At 46.3% G+C, this 12,230-nt stretch overlaps 3 protein-coding genes across 11 annotated transcripts in view; 1 reads left to right on the top strand and 2 right to left on the bottom strand.

Moving 5' to 3' along the window:
• Nucleotides 1-12,230, bottom strand: part of PPCS (phosphopantothenoylcysteine synthetase) — a 1,013,452-nt gene that overhangs the window by 115,298 nt on the left and 885,924 nt on the right. The window lies entirely within an intron of this gene.
• Nucleotides 1-12,230, bottom strand: part of RIMKLA (ribosomal modification protein rimK like family member A) — a 169,003-nt gene that overhangs the window by 80,730 nt on the left and 76,043 nt on the right. The gene's annotated exons all lie outside the window — the stretch shown is intronic.
• FOXJ3 (forkhead box J3) overlaps nucleotides 8,846-12,230 on the top strand; it is a 152,294-nt gene continuing 148,909 nt past the window's right edge. For 2 of the 6 annotated variants that reach the window (XM_050798704.1, XM_050798654.1), the window contains exon 1: nucleotides 9,449-9,660. The gene's annotated coding sequence lies outside the window, so the exon portion shown is untranslated. Of the gene's footprint in view, nucleotides 9,099-9,448; nucleotides 9,661-10,321; nucleotides 11,860-12,230 lie in introns of those variants that run through there. The other 4 variants (XM_050798674.1, XM_050798645.1, XM_050798714.1 and 1 more) reach the window with 4 other exon arrangements.

Here is a 12,230-nt window from a genome sequence, read left to right as displayed (position 1 = left end):
CTTCCAAAGTGCTGGGACTACAGGCATGAGCCACTGTGCCTGGCCCTCAAATTCTAATTATGCCAACACTGTCATATTCCAGAATTGGATGCCTGTTATGTTTGCAGTATTGTCACTTTTTGAGTGAATAGTAGAAACAACAGGTTGAATCTCTTCCTAGTTTCGAAGAACTGATCCACAGATCTGAGCAGTCCTAATTAGTTCTCAGGACTCTCTTCAATGCTTGCATCAAGGACATTCCACAGATGGTTTTTCAATTACTTTCCAGTAAGCTTTGGAAATGTCTGGAAAGTGTTAGGACTTAGGACTTTGCACCTATGTTTGTCTAATTGTTTTAAAATTTTTTTTGTTGTTGTTATTGTTGTTGAGACAAGGTACTTTCTCTGTTACAGCTCAGGCTGGAGTGCAGTGGCACGAACACAGACCACTGCAGCCTCAAACTCCCAGGTTCAAGTGATCCTCCCACCTCAGCCTCCCAAGCAGCTGGAATACAGAGTTTCATTTCACCATGTTGCCCAGGTTGGTCTTGAACTCCTGGGCTCAAGCGATTCACCCGCCTTTGCCTCCCAAAGGCTGGGATTACAGGTGTGAGCCACGGTGCCCAGACTGTTTACCTAAATTTAACCTTCACCTACATGTTCTTTTAATCTGGTCCCATTAAAAACTTAGTACCCAGTGCACTTCAAGCTAGATTTCTCATTACCAAGTCCTTTGGGCTTTTCAGTGTCTTCCATTCTTTGTGATTACTGAGAGAGGACTGAGTTCCTTTACTGAATACTGACCATGCTCCAGGGCCTGCAGATCCTAATGTTCAAGATATTTTTCTTTTATGTGACATTTCAAATAAATTAGGTACACATAACGTTTTATATAAAAATTAGCTACTAATAATCCCTTAACCCAGGTTAGCAATATGTCACAACACAGGAAAAGCCTTTGTGGGGAGTTAGGGGACTTTGGTTATGGTTCTAGATTATTTCATAGCATTAATTTGACAAAATTTTACTTATTTAGTGCCTAGAGGCTGCCACATGCAGTGATGGGTTACTAGGTATAGAAGCAAATGAGCATGGTCCTTATCTCAGAAACATGTACTGGCTGGGCGCGGTAGCTCATGCCTGTAATCCCAGCACTTTGGGAGGCCCAGGTGGGCGGATCACCTGAGCTCAGGAGTTCAAGACCAACCTGGCCAACATGGTGAAACCCCATCTCTACTAAAAATACAAAAAAAAATTTAGCCGGGCATGGTTGCAGGCGCCTGTAATCCCAGCTACTTGGGAGGCTGAGGTAGAAGAATCACTTGAACCTGGGAGGCGGAGGTTGCAGTGAGCCAAGATCGCACCATTGCACTCCAGTTTAGGGCACAGGAGCGAGACTTCATCTCAAAAAAAAAAACCAACCAACCAACCAACCAAACAAACAAAAAAACTGGGACTGTGCTGGGCATGGTAGTTCACACCTATAATTCCAACACTTTGGGAAGTTGAGGCAGGAGGATTGTTTGAGGCCAGGATTTCGAGACCAACCTGGGCAACACAATGAGACCTTGCCTCTATTAAAAATAATAATAATAATAATACAAGAAAAGAAAAACAGGAACTATATCTTAACATTCTTTGTAAGTTCCCCAGCTTCTGGGGCATGACATGGTCCATGGCACTTATAAAGGGTTGTCTGAGCCCACAGATCAAGACTGACTGAGTTTCAAATTCTGTATTTTAATTTAATTTAATTTAATTTTAATTTAGAGGCACTGTCTCACTATGTTGCTCAAGGTAGGGTCTCTCTTTCTCTCTCTCTTTTTTTTTTTTTGAGATGGAGTCTCGCTGTGTTGCCCAGGCTGGAGTGCAGTGGGCCCGATCTCAGCTTATTGCAACCTCCACCTTCCTGGTTTAAGCAATTCCCCTGCCTCAGCCTCCAGAGTAGCTGGGATTACAGGCGCATGCCGCACATGCCACCATGCCCGGCAAATTTCTCGTATTTTTAGTAGAGACAGGGTTTCACCATGTTGGCCAGACTGGTCTCGAACTCCTGACCTCAGGCAACCCGCCCGCCTCAGCCTTCCAAAGTGCTGGGATTACAGGTGTGAGTCACAGTGTCCGGCATTTTTTTTTTTTTTTTTTTTTTTTTTTTTTTGAGACAGTCTTGCTTTGTTGCCCGGGCTGGAGTGCAGTGGCATGATCTCGGCTCACCGTAACCTCTGCCTCCTGGGTTTAAGCAATTCTCCTGCCTCAGCCTCCTGAGTAGCTGGGATTACAGGCATGTACCACCATGACCAGCTAATTTTTGTATTTTTAGTCAAGATGGGGTTTCACCATGTTTGCCAGACTGGTCTCCATCTCCTGACCTCAGGTGATTCACCCGCCTCGGCCTCCCAAAGTGCTGGGATTACAGGTGTGAGCCACCGCTCCCAGCGGGTCTCTAACTCTTAGCCTCAAGCAATCCTCATGCCTTGGTCTCCCAAAGCTCCGGGATTACAGGTGTGAGCCACCATGCCCTGCCTCAAATACCTCAAATACTGTATTTTAAAGCCTTTCACTATACTACACCAATCATCCCGTTCTCTATATCTTCTCGTAATCCCCAAGCAATCTTTCTACCTGAAGATGACACCAGAATTTGGGTCACTAAAGAGAAAGATTCAGAAAGTGTCTGCATTAGTCAGTATAGGCTGTTATGCTATGGTATCAACCCGCAAATCTCAGTGGCCTAATCAGCAAAGGTTATTTTTCTTGCTTACGTTGTGTCCTTCCCAGGTCAGCTGTGGCTCTGCTGCACATTGTCTTCACTCTGGGACTGAGGCTGATGGATTAGCCTCTATCCAGAATGTTGCTGGTCATGAGGAGAGCAGGCAAGGAAAACATGGTACAGCACATTGACTGAGAGCTTCCAGCTGGAAGTGGCTCATACTGCCACTCACATTTCATTACCTAATGCAAGTCACACAGCCAAGCCTGCTGTCAATAGGAAATTACAATCCAATTCTGGGAGGCACAATAAGTGTTTGGGAACAATTATATAGTCTTCCACAGGGTCTCTTTACCCTTCATTTGTGATACTTGGATGTAAACACACCTTTTCAGAGTGCCTCACACAGTACCTTAAATACTGTATTTTACATTGGTGCAAACAATCCGGATTTTTATTTTTATTTAGAGGCACTGTCTCACTATGTTGCTCAAGGTAGGGTCGCTCCCTTTTTTTTTTTTTTTTTTGAGATGAAGTCTCGCTGTGTCGCCCAGGCTGGAGTGCAGTGGCCCGATCTCGGCTCACTGCAACCTCCACCTCCCTGGTTTAAGCAATTCTCCTGCCTCAGCCTCCAGAGTAGCTGGGATTACAGGCGCATGCCAACACCCCCGGCAAATTTTTGAAATTTAGGAAACTGGCAAATTTAGGAAATTACAATCCAATTCTGGGAGGCACAACAAGTGTTTGGGAACAATTATATAGTCTTCCACAGGGTCTCTTTACCCTTTATTTGTGATACTTGGATATAAATACACCTTCTCACAGTGCCTCACCCAGTACCTTAAGTACTGTATCTCACATTAGTATAAACAATCTGGCTGGTTTAGAGTCTTTGAAGGCAGAAGAGAGGGCTTAGGATCAGACAATTCTGGCTTCAAATTCCACCTCTGACACTTAAACTACTGAGCCTCTGTTTCCTCTTCATTTACATGATGACCACCTTGTAGTTTTACTGTAAGGATTTAAAAAAACCAAACAGACGCAAAGGGCCTATTGTGTTGCTACTCACACAAAGAACACTAAATGTTAACTATTCCCCCACCCCCAAACTCCATCCAGCACTGGGGTTTCTTGATGGTTCTTATTTAGCTCATTAGGCATGGAGTAAGCCAGTATCTTTACAACTTTAAACACTTGTTTCTTACTACCAAATTTGTACCAGAGTTTCAGGTTCCTTGGGGCTGCAAACCTTGGCTACTTTTTCCTGCTAACCAGGTTCCTTTCTATCAACCCAAAATATATTGCTAACTAACTGGCAGAGAGATTTCCCTTGATCCTACTCTGTTTGAACATCCTCTGACTCACCCTTCCTAGTGCCACCCAAGTTTCATCTGCACCATTGCTTACACATAATACAAGTACTTTATTTACTCTATGCATTTGTTAATGTTTGCTCAGCTGTCTTGGTGCCTTTGTGTCTTTCACTGTGCTTTTAATTAGCTTGGCTGATTCTAAGAGTGGAGGTAAACCAAGGTTTGAATCAGGTGGTTACAAGGAACATGGAGATGGGTTGCAGGTGGGGGATGGCAGATTGCTATGAATGCACTAGTGCAAATTCATTGACAGCCTAGGAAAAAAAATGTATTTTAGGCTAATGCCTTCTACCGGGAAAAAATAATCTAAGCTGCTCCTTTCTACTAATAATGATTAAGTAGTGGAGTCTTTGGGAAGGATCACATTTTGCCTTACTGATACAATCCGAAGTCAACACCAAGCTACCAGAGGACAGGAACTCAATGATGGTTTACATAGAGTGATGTGGTCTAGCTGCATGAGTTAGTTATTCCCATCAGGCACTAATATTTAATGACTACTTATAAGACTATCACTTCTGTGGGCTCTACTTTTATCTACCCAACCTCTGACTTTGCACAAGTTGTTCTCTGCCCGTAATTGTTTTTCTCTACTCCCAGTCTTGCTTCTGTCTCTGCATGGCAAATTCCTACTCGTTTATTAAAATTTAGCCTTAACTTTACCTTTTAAGGGTGAAGCTTTGTTTGGCCCCAGTGACTGTGCCTCACCCTCCACCTCATCCAATTTGACAGAATTAAGCCTTGCTTCTTTTCTGTTTCCATGGCACAAGTATAAATTTCTACCAAACTGCATTGGGATTAACTGTTTACATGTCTGCTTCTCTTTTATTCTCTTTTGACTCCTTGGTATTTAGTACAACACCTGGTATAGAGTAGGCGCTTGCTAAATGATTATTGAATGCTATGTAAGTGTGCATAGTGACCAACGCCCAAGCATTTTCCTTAAATAGCAGTCAGTAGTGCCAAGACTTTTCAGATGGCCTATGTATAGCCTTTCAAAAAACCTAATTCAAGAATTATAAAATATTACATAGAGATACCCAGGGAATCCGGAAGGCTTTTCCTGGGCTAGGAATAATAGGAGGGGCTCTCTCGTGTTTTTCTCTCCCTCTTGCAAGTCTTGGCTCATTTTAAATTCATTTCTCATTTTCTAATTTCCTCTTACAATAAATACAGAGGGAGAAAAGGAGCAGGTAAAGGCTCATTTATCTAAGTGTCTGGGTCATGTGAAGTGTTGAACACTCTGCTGTTGAAGCACTGCCAGTGTCCAATCAAGGTTTTTGTAGGGCTATTGCAGCCCAGCTCTGGGCTGTGTTCCTTTCAGAAAATTCAGAATTCAGATGAAGCTAGGAAAAGATTGCAAACAATACAAAACAATAAAACCACTACTTTATTCCCCTGGGCAATCTGTGTCTTTTAAGGGTCTGTCCCTTGAGCTGGATAATATCTCCTCTTTGAAGGCTCTCCTGCTCTGCACCCTCCCTTCTAGTCCACTCCCATCTAGCAAGACAGTGAACTACTATACTCTTTTCTGTGCTGACACTGGGATCTTATGAATAATAACAACAGCTGTCTCGGGGACCTTTATTTTTGGCAGCCTGTGCATGGTCTCTTTTGCTAGGTAGCTATGATTATTGTTTCCTTATTATAGGCAGGGAAACAGAGGCTAAGAGAAACCAAATAACTGGATGTAGGCACAAAGTAAGCAAGCTATGGAATATTAGACTTGAATCTAGGTCTGCCTTCTCAATCTAGGCTTTAAGCTTTTCTTCCTCACAATGTTCCAGAATTCCCCGGGCTGCTATAACCATTCTAGTTTTTTTATTTTTCTTAGAGTCAGGGTGTCATTTTGTTGCCCAGGTTGGTCTCAACCTCATGAGCTAAAGTGATCCTCCCACATTGGCCTCCCAAAGTGCTGGGATTACAGGCATTAGCCACCGTGCCCAGCCTGCTTTATTCTTTTTTTTTTTTTGAGGAGGGATACTCCTCCACCCTTTTTTTAATCTTAAAAAAATTTAGGCTGGGCACGGTGGCTCACGCCTGTAATCCCAGCACTTTGGGAGGCCAAGACAGGCGGATCACGAGGTCAGGAGATCGAGATCATCCTGGCTAACACGGTGAAACCCTGTCTCTACTGAAAATACAAAAAAATTAGCCGGGCTTAGTGGTGGGCGCCTGTGGTTCCAGCTACTCGGGAGGCCGAGGCAGGAGAATGGCGTGAACCCGGGAGGCGGAGCTTGCAGTGAGCCGAGATCGCGCCACTGCACTCCAGCCTGGGCGACTGAGCGAGACTCCATCTCAAAAAAAAAAAAAAAAAAAAAAAAAAAATTAAACACATGTTGTTGTACATATTTAAAGTATACCACATGATGTTATGGGATAGTCAAAAGGTCACTATAGTGAAGCAAATTAACAGAGCCATCATCTCACACAGTTATCCATTTTTTTTTATTGTGGCAAGAGAAGCTAAAATCTACTCATTTAGCATGAATCCCATATGTAATAGATTTTATTGCCCCTCCACCTTTTAACACCCTGGGACTCATACTTCTTTCCTTCCCAAAGGCTGCTGATCCCCATCTTCCCACCTCATTCTGGCAGCTAACCACCTCTGTTCTCTCTCCAGCCCTATCCCCCATTAGCTCAGGATGAGCACTTTAGGGAAGAACCTCAGAATCCCAGACAAGTGAGAGGAGCAGAGCTGCCTAACACTTGTAAGAGATGGTGCTAAACAGGAGTTCAACACAAGTCTGAGCAACATAGTGAGATCCCATTTCTATAAAGTTAAAAAATTTTTATAAAGAAAAAAATAAACAAAAGCTCCAGACTTGGAGCTAAGTCTACTCTCTCTCTCTTTTTTTAAAGACAGCGTCTCGCTCTGTTACCCAGGCTGGAGTGCAGTGGCGCAATCACAACTCACTGCAGCCTTGACCTCTTGGGCCCAAGGGATCCTCCCATCTCAGCCTCCCACATAGTTGGGACCATGGGTGCACACCACCCTGCTGGCTAATTTTTTTTTATTTTTGTAGAGACAGAGTCTCCCCATGTTGCCTAGGCCGTTCTTGAACTCTTGTGCTCAAGCAATCCTCCCGCCTCTGCCTCCCAAAGTGTTGGGAGACTGTAGACAGACTGTACGCTTATTGTTTAGAGATGGGGGCTTGCTGTGTTGCCCAGGCTGCACTTGAACTCCTGGGCTCAAGTGCTCCTATCCTCCTGCCTCAGCCTCCTTAATAACTGGGATTACAGTCAAATGCCACTGTGCCCGGCTGAGACTGCATCTTATCTACATCTTATTCATTGCTACCATCTGGTTCGAGCCATCATTCTGTACCTGGGTAATGGAGCCTCTGGCTTCCACCATCGTCCTCTTAGGTCTGCTCTTAGCACGGCGGCCACAGTGATCTGACCAGAGTGACGTTTTGAAAGCGCAAGTCAGATCCTATCACTCCTCTGTTCAAAGCCCAGCAGTGGTTCTGTTTCAGCCAAGATTCTTACAGCTCCCTACTTGAGATCCCTCTCTGATCTTATCTCCTCATCCCGCTCCCATTTGCTCACTGCTCTAACCGTCCTGGCCTCCTCATTCTTTCTAACACTTCCCGAGGCTTTTGTCTCAGGGCCGTTCACCAAGGACACTCTTCCCCAGTCAACTGCATGGCTGACTCCCTCAGCTCTTTCAGGTCTCCGATTTAAAGTCATTTTATAAATGAGGCCCATGCTGACAGCTCTATTCAAAATTGCAGGCCAAGCGCGGTGGCTCACGCTTGTAATCCCAGCACTTTGGGAGGCCGAGGAGGGCGGATCACTTGAGTTCGGGAGTTCCGCGACCAGCCTGGCCAACATGTTGAAACCCCACCTCTACTAAAAATACAAAAATTAGCTGGGCGTGGTAGCGCGCGTCTGTGATCCAGCTACTAAGGAGGCTGAGGCAGGAGAATCACTTGAACCCGGGGTTTGCAGTGAGCCGAGATCGTGCCACTGCCCTCCAGCCTGGGCGAGGGAGCAGGATTCCCTCTGAAAAAAAGAAAAAAAAAATTGCACACCCCCTTCCTCCAGTTTTCTTCATACCCCTTATCCTGGTGTATTTTTTTTTTCCCCATAGCATCCAATGCCTTCTAACATATTACATAATTTTCTTACGTTTATCATCTTTCTCCCTATATTAGAATGAAAGCTCCAAGAGGGAAGGGTACTTGTTTTCTCTCTCTCTTCTGTTTACTGATACATCCCAAGCACTAAAATGGTGTCTGGTAACCTTAGTAGTGATTGGCAAATATTTGTTGAGTAAATGAGTACATGAACCTTCAGAATCTTGCTAGTCTTATAAACAAAAGGAATATGTGAGTACTTTGAATCTCCAGTGCCTAGAAATGCTTGACCAAATGGCAAGTGTTCAATATTTACTGAAGGAATTGTGTGCTCAGATCTGCTGGAGTTTATCTGAACCCTTTGAGGCTATGTCAAAAAGTACCCAGGGCCAATTCACTCATGCCTCTCCTTTTCCTCTCATCCAATCAGCCCAGTATTCATCTAACAAATACCTAAGTCTCCAAATATTGAGCCACCCAATGTGAGTTCAAAAGCGTGTTTGGTGCTGCAGGGGAATATATGACTAACGCGAATGAAGCAACAGCAAATACTACACTGGAATGTAATTAAGTGTGAAATTATAGGGCAGTCTATCAGTGCTAATAGTTTAGAGGAAAAATCAGTGAAGACTGACGTAGAAGTAAATTCCAAAGTTCACTAGTCGACCAAACTACCCTTCTAAACGCTCCACCTACTGATAGTAGGACCATAACCTGGGTAGCTACCTTGAGAGTCAGAAGGGCCTTTAGAGTTCCAACTCCTTTAAGAAAGAAAGACCAGGCACGGGAAAGGCCTCCGCAGACATGAGTCTAGCACCTGGGGCTCAAGAAGTTCTGAAAGGAGGGGTGTCCTGAAGGTCCAAGGAGCCTTTGTTGGGGGTCCCGGAATCCACGGTGTGCCAGAAAAGGGGTCCGGTTTCCTGGAGAGGAGGCTAAGGTGCCGGGCGCTTCGGTGAGGTGGCGGAGGTGGGGGGGCGGGGGAGGACAGGTGGCACCATTTCTTCGGGGCATGGGGGCCCCAGGTCTCCGCGGGCAGGGTCCAAAGCCACCGATCCCTACTGTCCTCAACTGCGGGGTTGCTTCCGCTGCCCTTGCTCCCCAGACGCCACTCCAAGGCACAAGGACCCCAAGTCGCTTGGAACTGCAGGACGCCAGATGACACCCGCGGAGCCGAGGCCCCGGCAGTCTCAGGGCACTACTTGTCCCAGCGGAGGGATCCCGCGTGCGTCGAAGCGGCCGAGGACGCGCAGGGACTTGACGCCGCCGACGCCGGGCCGGCGGCGCTGCGACGTCGCAGGAGGAGGTGGCGCGAGGGCGGGAGGGGGATGTGGGTCGGGAAGTAGTTCCGGGTGCGCGGCCCCGGATGTTGGCTGCTCCTGCTGCCGCCGCCGCTCTCGGCGCTGCTCGGGGCCTCGGCCGCTCGCACTAGGCACCGTTGGGACCTTTCCCGGGGGGCGGAGACGCACGCAGCGGCCGGGGGCTCGGCCGGGCCGTCCCGGCCTGCGCAGCCTGAGGTAAGTGCCCGCCGACGGGGCGGCCGGGCCTGGGCGGCGGGCGAGGAGGCGGGGCTGGGGCATCTCCCAGATCGGAGGCAGGGGCTGCCCTCCGCGAGACGCCCTCTCTCTTCTAGTCGCAGCCGCGCTGTGGGGTGGGCGGCGGGCGGGGCAGGGGGCCTGGGTCCGGGCTGGGGCCCGGCGGGCGCTGAGGGCTGGGTCCCTCCCTCCCCCGCGGCGCTTCTCTTCAGCTGCTGCTGCCCCTCAGCCGGGAAGCAGCGGCTCCGCGTTTCCCGCCCCTCCCCCAGGCGGGGCCCCGGGGAACCAGCCGTGGATCCCGGGGGCTCCTAGTCCGAGGGCAGCTACCGTCTCCTTCCATCCATGACCTGTCCCCTGGCCGGGGCTAGCCCCCGGCCCCGGCAGTCTGCGGCTTCTTCCCTTCAAGCTTGGGGGCGCTTTTCTGCCGCCCGGGCGGGCTGTAACTCACGCCTCGGGGTGGCCCTTTGGGGTGAGGAGGCCTTTGCGAGGGTGCCTGCGTTCCCGCCCATCCTGTGTCTGTGTCCTTTGCTGGGATTAGGGCAAAGGCAGACGTTCCATGCGGACGTGTTGCTGTCCTGTGTGTGTTGCATCCTGCCCACGTGGTAGAGTGTCTCCCGCCCCCCCTCCCAGCTCCATTTTTGCAGCTGGTGAGGAGGGAGGTTAACGGGATGGTTTTTCCTCTGTGATTTCCTCCCGGTGGCATGGAAGGTGTTAGGATCAGTTTGCTTTGCCGAGGCCGACTGTTGGTTAGATGAAGAATCAAGAGTTGTACTCTGAAATTGAGGCCAGTAGGGGACATAACAGGGCTTAGTTTCATTAACATCTTTTCTCCTCTTCCATTAGCTGCTCTTATTCTTTCCTCTGTTGGTTAATCATAGAGAATAAGCGCTTGCTACGGATGAATTCAGGTATATAGTTTTCATTTCTCGATTTTACCTTTTGTGTGTCTGGTGAGCAAAGGTTTTACTATTCCGTGTTGGTGCATTCCACGTTTGTGTTGTCCCTAGTTGGATTCCTGAGTGAGTTAGAGCCATTCACTCTAATTCCTGAAGGAGTTAGAGATTGGTGGGCACCTTTTTGGTCTTTTTCTGAGATTTATTTGTGTTTGTTTTCCTCCGTTTTGTTTCCCAGTGAAAAAGCGTGATGTCATAGGAGCGTTATATGCATAGCTCTTTTTCTCACAAGGCAGCACTAGTTTCACCTAGTCACTTATTTTGTACAAGCTCTTTTACTTCACTTTTCCCCTTGTGAGTACCCATTGCACTCTCTTTTTTGAAACTGGTTTGAAACATGTTTTGAGTAGTTTTTTTCTTAAGGTCTCTTCCAGATTAGGGTTTTCATCTTCTGTTTGGCTCTTTTGAGACCACAGATTGTTCCCGCAGTAACAGTGAGAGAAAACTATTCCCCCTGGTCCCTAGCAAATATTTATAGAAAAGCAGTAACTCCTCTCTCTTTTTCTGAGTGACATATATTATATAGATGTGATTAAATGTTTTAGTTTCTTAAATAGGAGGATTTCTCTTTTTGCTTTTGTGTCTCAGAATTGAGGTGAATCTTCTTGATTTTGTGCTGCTGAGGACGAAGCTGGGAAGTTTCTCATGCTTTCGTTAGATTTTTTTTGGATGAGGCTAGAACTTGTTTATTTTGGCTCTTTTTTTGTTCATTAGTTTGGGTAAAATAGAAAATCTTAATGTTTCGAAGTCACTTACTAGATTCCAAAGTGTCCTGAATTCTCACTTTGCTTTTCACATTGTACATTCTTTGAGTATATTTTTGACTTTTTTCCCCTTTTATCTGGTACAGTTCGTATATTCCCTTTCGTTCTATGTAGAATGAAAATATTTAAATATAGATTTTAGATTCTGTCTGCTTTCATTATGCTAAGTATGGGTGGGGCAGTGGAAAATAGAGAATGTTGTTCTGATACATACAGAGGCTTTTTTTTTTTGGTAAGTCAGCATTTGTGTACTTCTGTAAAGTTCCGTGTTATCTATGTGTGAAGTAGTCTGTATGAAGAGACAAATAAGATATGCGGTCTCTTGGAAAGCTTCAACTTATGTCGAAAGAACGGAGTTGTTTTTTTCTGTTGGGGAAACATGTACATCATTCAGAATTACCAAACTGCATTGGACTTTGCATTGGACTTCTCCTTGGGATAACAGTACAACCAAAGTCAAAAGTGTAAGTGACATTTGAGAAAGATACAAATTTCCAAAGGGGAAGAGATGTATTTCAGGAGAGCGAAGGGGCCTGTGCAAAGCGAGAGAAGTGGCAGTGTACAAATGGTATCAAGGAACTTGACTGTCAGATCATCTGTGTTGGTGAATAATAATAAATGAGTTTAGGATTGGTGAGGGGGGTATTGGTGGAGGATCTTTCAAGGATAGAGGGTTTAGTTTGTTAGGGTACCACAATGGATTCTAAAGAATGAGAGTAAGATGATGCATCTTGTTCCTGAGGAAGGTTTTTGTATCAGTTGAGTGTCCTGAGAGTGGAGAGACTGATTAGAATGCTCATGGAGAATTTTAGGAATAAGATGATGAGGGTGTGTT

The sequence above is a fragment of the Macaca thibetana genome, chromosome 1 (genome assembly GCF_024542745.1).
Source record: "Macaca thibetana thibetana isolate TM-01 chromosome 1, ASM2454274v1, whole genome shotgun sequence".
Lineage (NCBI taxonomy): Eukaryota > Metazoa > Chordata > Mammalia > Primates > Cercopithecidae > Macaca > Macaca thibetana.
Note: the sequence above shows the minus strand (reverse complement) of the source record. Positions and strands in the feature narration are given on the sequence as shown.